The following is a 7949-nucleotide window of genomic DNA, read 5'->3' on the forward strand; positions in this document are numbered from 1 at the left end:
TGAACTGCCATTCATTCTAGCGACTGATGCGTCGGGACTAGCTTTGGGTGCGGTTTTGTCACAGCGACTTGAAGGAGAAGAGCATCCGATAGCCTACGCTTCAAGGCAACTCAACACGGCGGAAAGAAACTACTCGGTAACGGAGAAGGAACTTTTAGCGATGGTTTGGGGAATCGGTCAGTTTAGGTGCTACTTATACGGGCGGAGGTTTAGCGTAATCACCGATCATGCGCCGTTACGTTGGACGTTGCAGGTGAAAGATCCGTCGTCTAGACTAGCGAGATGGCAAATGAAACTGGCCGAGTACGAGTATGAGGTAGTGTATAAGCCGGGAAAGAGACACGTAAACGCGGACGCTTTAAGTAGAGCCGTAGCAAATGTTAGGCGCGATGAAGATTACTCAATAGATCGGGAGTGGATCAAAAGAACTCAAGAGTCTGATAACGAGTGCCAGCGTTATGTCAACAGTGGGAGCGAGGAATATCGAAAGGATTTGGACGGCATACTATACAAAGTGACGGACGGTAGGTGGCGAGTCGTAGTACCCGTGAAAATGAGAAATCGGGTGTTGAAGCGGACACATGATGAACCGAGTGCGGGACATTGTGGGGTACAGCGGTCACTTCAGCGGGCGGAGTCACAGTTTTACTGGAAAACCATGCAAAAGGACGTAAGAAAGCATGTTGAGGACTGTAGAGAATGTGGACGGACGAAAAGTGTAAATAGGGTGCCCATTTGTGAACCATACCATACGTCTAGACCTCTCGAAATGGTAGGAATGGATATAGTGGGTCCTTTGCCACAAACGCAGAGAGGTAATAAATATCTCTTGACGTACGTAGACCACTTTACGCGATATGCTGAGGCGATACCCATAAAAGACTTATCGGCCGAAACTGTGGCGCGTGTTTTTGTGAACGAGGTCGTTCTTCGGCATGGAGCGCCGGAGCGGTTACTGACGGATCAAGGGACAAATTTTGTTTCGGAGCTAATGAAAGAAGTTTGTAGACTATTGGGAATCAAGAAGATTCAAACCACGGCGTATCGGCCCCAAGTAAATGGACGGGTGGAGCGATTGCACCGAACACTTATTGGAATGGTGAAGCATTATGTGAACAGTAAGGCACGGGACTGGGACGAACATATAGGACTGGCGCTAATGGCTTACCGGAGTGCGAAACATAATGCTACGGGGTTCACCCCAAATTGGTTAACCTTTGGGAGGGAAGTACATATTCCTTTTGACTGTGACGTGGGACCGAGAATAGATGACCGAGGAGAGTTAAGCTACCCAGCGGAACTGCGAAGGCGACTGGACGAGGCTTATATATTAGCAGCAGAACAAGCGCGGAAACTAGAACAAACTAATGCCGAGAGAATGAATCGGGGAAGGCACGAGAGAAATTTAAAGGAGGGTGATTATGTATATATTCAAAATCCGATCGTGCCCAGCGGAGTCAGTAAGAAGTTTTTCAAACCATGGAGTGGGCCATACAAAATCATAGAAAAACGGGGGGCTGTGAACTACGTGGTAGATAAGGGCGACGGTAAGACCCAAACTTACCACATAGATCGGCTAAAATATTATAAAGCCTGGGAAGATCCAGAAGTATCGGAAGAACAAATCGGCAACCAAGCAAAACCTACGTTATCCCTTCCGCGAATAATAGAAGATGGAGTAGAGGAGAGACCCAGGATGACCGACGACGAGGGAAGCGACGAGGAAGGAGAGATTGTATGAGGTTATGCAAGAGAGCCAGAGGTTGACGACGATGACTTAGGGGGTACGGCAGATATTGGAGACGTTCCGGACGAATCGAGAGTGATAGCCCCAAGAACGAGAAGGCCTCCACAGCGATACACTCCAACCTCCGATGGAATTGGCGAGAGTGAGTTCTGGACAGATGACTCCGGTCTCAGTGAAGAACTGCGGGACTTGCAGCAGCTTGCGGACACCAGCAGTGAAGAAGAGCAGATGGTAGCGGCAGAAGTAGGGGAAAGTTCGGGTGACGAGGAAATCCTAGACATAATTAACGAAGCAACCGTGGAGGAACCTGGGTTATCAAGAGGAGGCCGGCCTCAGCGAGAGAGGCGAAAACCCCTTAGATATCGTATAGAGGATTGAAAAGGATTGCCCTTGGGGCAATCTTTTTATGTGGAGGGGAGTGATGTAACGTCCCTGGTTTTACGGCCGTCAGCCTGGTGCCTGTATTGTTGGTCACGGTAACAGATTCTTTCCGTGTAAAAGGAGGTGTTTTTCGTCGGCGGCTGAGAATGGAAAATGTTTATGACACGCGATAGGAGCAGGTGCATTTTGGAGGATAGTAAAAGGGATTTATGATTTCGTTTGTTGGGTCTTGAAACTTCTAAGAGACGAGAGAAAAACAGATTCGAGGATTTTATGGCAGTGTTATTTTGTTCTTTGGGGAGTGCGCTGCGAAGAACGGTCAAAATAAAAGACGATTGGAATGTTTTGTTTTGCTCGGCGTGTGTGTAAGCGAACGAAGGGTAATTTTTTTTCTTGTTACGGATTAATTCCTTGAGGAAAGGGGTGCGATCGGAACTACTAGTGATCGGCGGAAAAAAATACGAATTCGCGTAATACCGTACTAACTATGTCCGAAGTTGTCGTCTAGAGTGTAGACTTGGAACACTAAATGGCGGATTAGCTGGGACCCGGGAGCAGTAAGACAGTGGCGGATACTAGAGGTGGTGTCTCATCGCCATCGCAGAGGACGTCAACCAGTTCGTGTGTTTGCTGAGACTTCGGAAGTCGTAGATTTAAGGTAATTGACTTTTCTTATTTCTTAGTAGGACCTTAGAACATTATAGACGGTTCGATACAACATGAAAGGCACAATTTACAAAATAGTCATCAGACCAATAATTACATACGCGTCAGAAACACGACCCGACACAGAGAGGACAAAAAGATTGCTCGAAACAGCGGAGATGAAAACACTTCGAAAAATCGATGGTAAGACTCTATGGGACAGAGCTAGAAGTACAGATATGGTACGGAGATGCAAGGTGGATAACATTAATAACCGGGTAAGAAACAGAAGAATAGAATGGAATGACCACATACGCCGAATGACAACAAATATGGTAGTCAGGAGCAGGAGAGCGGGAGACGGTTCCCCAATAGGAAGACGATCAGTGGGAAGACCACGAAAACGATGGAACGACAACTTACTAGAGGCACATTGAAAAAACAAACAGTCATGTCTATACAAAAAGAAGAAGACTTCTGAAGCATTATGCATATTATACAGGTACAGGTAGGTATACAATTCTTTAACCACCTACCTATTCCTATTCCTATACACTTGATCTCGATGATATAAAGAGTGATATACTGATTTAAAATCAAAATCCTGTTCTTTTCTTCTATTCTTTTTCTATCGTACATTGATTTGTTATAATAAATTTTTAAATACACAACAATTTTTGTCGTGAAAGAGGTCGTAAAATTTTATTACCATCTTTCCGTGTGAGTGTGAGATGATATTTATGAATGTGATGACTAACGAATATTTACAGAAACATGTAATTAGTCCACGTTGTGAGGCCGCTCCCGTCTGAAAAAAAATCTGATTTGATTTCTTTGCGGATTCCTATTCAAAAATGTCCCCTTTAAACAAATCAGAGGAGTGCCGGCGAAATTTTTGCGCAGAAATTGTTTAAACGATGTTTTTAAACAAATTCACAAGATCACCATTTTTTGTCCAGGAAAATATTTATGTTTTTTTTGGGCCATTCTAAACAAGAAAGATATCTTGTCATTTTTCTCAAAAGTATATAGTTTTCGAGTTAGAGGTGAATTAAAATCTAAAAATTCGTAAATACACGTTTTTGAGGCTAAAACTCATATTTAAATTATTATATTCAAAGTTGGCAATTCCTTAAATTGAAATTTAAACGTTCATTTTTGAAATTCTGAGCAGTAATCGGGTATAACTTCAATTTAAACCGTAGTTTTTTAGTTGTTAATAATGCGCGTCCTCCGATTTTATTGCCAATGCGGCAGGCTCTATTTCATCAATCTCCTATTTTGCCCTGGAAAACATACTTTAGGTTTTTGTGGCTCTTTCTAAACAAAAAAGATCTCTCCTCATTTTTCTGAGTTTTCGAGTTACTAAATCGAAGGATTTAAAATCTGAAAATTGCGAAGATACACATATTCGAGGCTTGGAAATTCCTGTGTAAATTATTATTTTTGAGGTTGCCAAGTACCTAACTTGAAGTTTAGACGTTCAATTTTAAGAGTTGGATGAGTAATTGGGGCTTATTTCAATGTAAATCGTTGTTTTTTAATTATCAATTATGCCCACTCGACTCTTAGGCCTCAACCTGCCACGCTTGCACTATGGCTAGCACTGCTCTTGCGATTTGTAGTCGCGGCGACAAAAAAATCGCTGTCGCAGAAAATCTAGAGGGTGCCTCCGCTGCGATTTAAAAGTCGCTGAATTGCATCAGTTTTGCAATGGATGACGTCGAAACCACTTGTGTGATTGTTCTTCGCGCGAGATGTGTGCAGTTGTATTTTGTTACGAAAATTGCAGAATTGCTGAATTTATCTTAACTCATCCAACTAAAGTGGTGGACATAATATTTATATTAACAATATTATAAATATAACAGTGTTAATATATATTACGTCTATGAATCAACTGTAACTTCCGCTAATGAGAAGTTAATTGGTATTTAGTGTAACTCAATTGTATGTTCGCGCTATAATATGCGTATCTTCTCATTTTTCAGATTTTAATTCGCTTATAACTCAAAAACTGTTAACTTGTCAGAACAATGAAAAGAAACTTTTTTTATTTAGTATTACCCGAAAAACCTTAAAAAATATTTTCCGGTGCAAAATAGAAGATTGTTGAAATAGCCGCACCGGCATTAAAATTGGATGGACGCATAACAACATTTTAAAAAGAACGGCCTAAATTGAAGATATACCGACTACTCTTCAGAATTTTATTATAGATATATTCAAATATAATAAATCTGAGTTTTCAAGCTTCGAAAATGCGTATTATCGCATTTTTCAGATTTTAAGTTGCACCTAACTCGAAAACTATCAACTTTTGAGAAAAATGACACGATACCTTTCTTGTTTAGAATGGCCAAAAAACCTAAAAAAAATATTTTCCGGAGCAAAAAAGGGTAATCTTTTGAATTTCTTTAAAAAAATTGTTTAAACAATTTCTCGCCAAAAAGTTCGCCTTGCACTCTTCATATTTCATTAAAGGGAACATTTTTGAATAGGAATCTGCAGAGAAACCGAATCATATTTTTTTCAGACGGGAGCGGCCTCACATCGTGGACTAAATGTTTCTTGCTAACGTAACATTGTTATTAGGCCTTGATAAAATGACTGTCTAAACAATTTGGCAACAAAGCCAATTGAGCCAATGGGTGTAAGGATAAAAAAGTGTTCAGGTTTCTACATTATTACTGAGTCATCATGTAGAAATCTACAATTAAGTTGAAAATGTTACCACAGTAACATGCTACAGTAGAGCCATCTCTAGGATCAGAAACAAATTAATTGAGGGTTCATATCAACCTTAAAAACATTAATAGGAAATATTATTTAGTTGGTCAAAGATGTGATGTATATTTTTACCTTAAATATACTTACGTTTTAAATACTGAATTTAAGTTTTTGTAATATTTCGTATCTAATATGTAATTATAAATTAATCTATTAATCTTAGCGCCATCTACACGATAATTGTGAAAATATCCGAAGTAAGAAATTAATATTTCATTAATAGAACGTTAAAATGATTAGCAAAATCTTTAAAAAATCGATTACAATTTAATTACTTTTTTGCGTTGTAAATATTAAGCGATAACGATTAAATAATAAATTTAAAAATTACCTGTGATAGTTGCATTAGTAATCCGCTAGGAACGACACCAGCGAAGCTCAGAGCGCATAGGTTTTTATCGCTAAATCTCCCTCCACACGTTTCATTTCTTTTTATCTCACAACTTGATATGTTTTCCATTTTTTGCGTTATTTTGCCGGTTATTAGCGCGGTCATCACTGTATAACGAACAACGGGATACATTAAAATATATCTTCTAAGGAGGCCGTTTATACAGCAGACATGCCAATATTCTGTGTAAATTAATAAACTGTTGTATTTTTTATGTTTTGTTTATGTTTGATTATTGATCAATCAAGTAACCACCAATTTCATAAATAAGTGTACAATTTATTTATTTAAAAATTACTTTATATTTTAACGATGATCTCCAACATGTATTCTCTAATGCTTTTTCAAAGTTCCATTCTGGCTATATTGCTTAGAACAAATTTCACATTTATAAGGCATTTTCCCAGTGTGTATTCTCAAATGTTCCTTTTGCTTCACTAAAGAGCTTAAAATCAATTTCGCACTTGTAAGGCTTTTCGGCATTTCGTATATTTATATGACTTTTTAACTGTCCTTCTTCTTCAGATGCAAATCCACTAATGGATGTTAGCGATCACATTTTCCATTAACTCTCTGGTTCTTGCAATGTGTATCAGAGATTGTATGTCGTTAATCCCTGTCCATTGCCTTTGTTTCGGAGCCAGGACATTTTCTTGCGTCCTATTCCTCTCTTGCCTTCAATTTTACCCTCGATTTTAAGTTGAAGGAACTGGTATTTTTCGTTTCGCATGATGTGACCCAGATATGCCGTTTTTCTTTTCTTGATGGCTTCGAAAAGTTAGCGTTCTTGATTGATTCTCTTAAGGACATCTACATTATTTGTGACTTTCGCCGTCCATGGCATCTTTAGGATATGGCGATAAAGCCACATTTCGAAGGCTTCTAATCCGTTTATATCCCTCGTTTTGATTGTCCAGCCCTCTACGCCATATAGCAGCACCGACCATACGTAGCACTTAGTAAACCTTCAGTCAGTCCTTCCTGTTCAAAATTTACAGTCTCGTTATTGAAGTATTCAATGTGTCATACGATGCTTATTTTAAATGGAATACCATGTACATTAATTAATATTTATACTAAAAAAATTTCTTTCGAATGGTATATGGATGTCCTATAGCTAGGTGTCATAGTTTTTGCGTAATTTACAATTATTTAAATTCTTAATCTGTAAATCGATTTTAAAACAAAAGATGAAGTTAATTAATGTCACTGTATGACATTGTCATTTTATGACAATACGGTCTGGTAATTATCTTATAATTAATGCATCCCATGATTGATTATTACACATTTATTTACAGGGTGTTCAAAATTTACAGTTACAGAACACCATGAATATTAACCACTTATGTAATACATGTTCAAAATGTTTATATAACAAGCGATTTTAAATGATTTGTTTACATTATTTAACATAGCTGGTGTTATTTATAGACGTAAAAGCGTCCGAAATTCTTAATTTCATAAAAATCCCATCTGAAGTAGTAGGGTAGGAAGTGTAGCATTTACAATATTTTTAATATAACCCCATTTAAAAAAATTCATCTTGGTCAATCCTGATGACCTAGGTGGCCAAATATATGGACCGAATCTATCTATTCATTTATTTCTAAATTTTATGTTGAGGTTGTTCTTAACATCACGCCAAAAATAAGCAGGACTTCCGTCCAATTGGAGCCACATGTTTGTTCGCACGCTAAATGGAAGGTTTTAAGAAGGATCCAAAAAACTTGTTTTAAGAAATTTAAAAAAGTTGCTCCATTCAGATTTTCGTCAACAAAATATGGGTCGATAACGTACTCGCTCAGAATACTGCCCCAAACATTAACACTTCATCGGTGTTGGCGAACAACAGTACAATGTTTGTTTCCTGTATCATAATGAAGTGAAAGCTATGTCTATTAACTAGATGATTATTATTAAAAGTAGGTAAATTCGTCTGTACACAATACATTCTAAAAAAAATTAGGATCTTCTCCAAATTCTAAAGTTTAT

This window comes from Diabrotica virgifera, chromosome 3 (assembly GCF_917563875.1).
Source record: "Diabrotica virgifera virgifera chromosome 3, PGI_DIABVI_V3a".
Classification (NCBI taxonomy): domain Eukaryota; kingdom Metazoa; phylum Arthropoda; class Insecta; order Coleoptera; family Chrysomelidae; genus Diabrotica; species Diabrotica virgifera.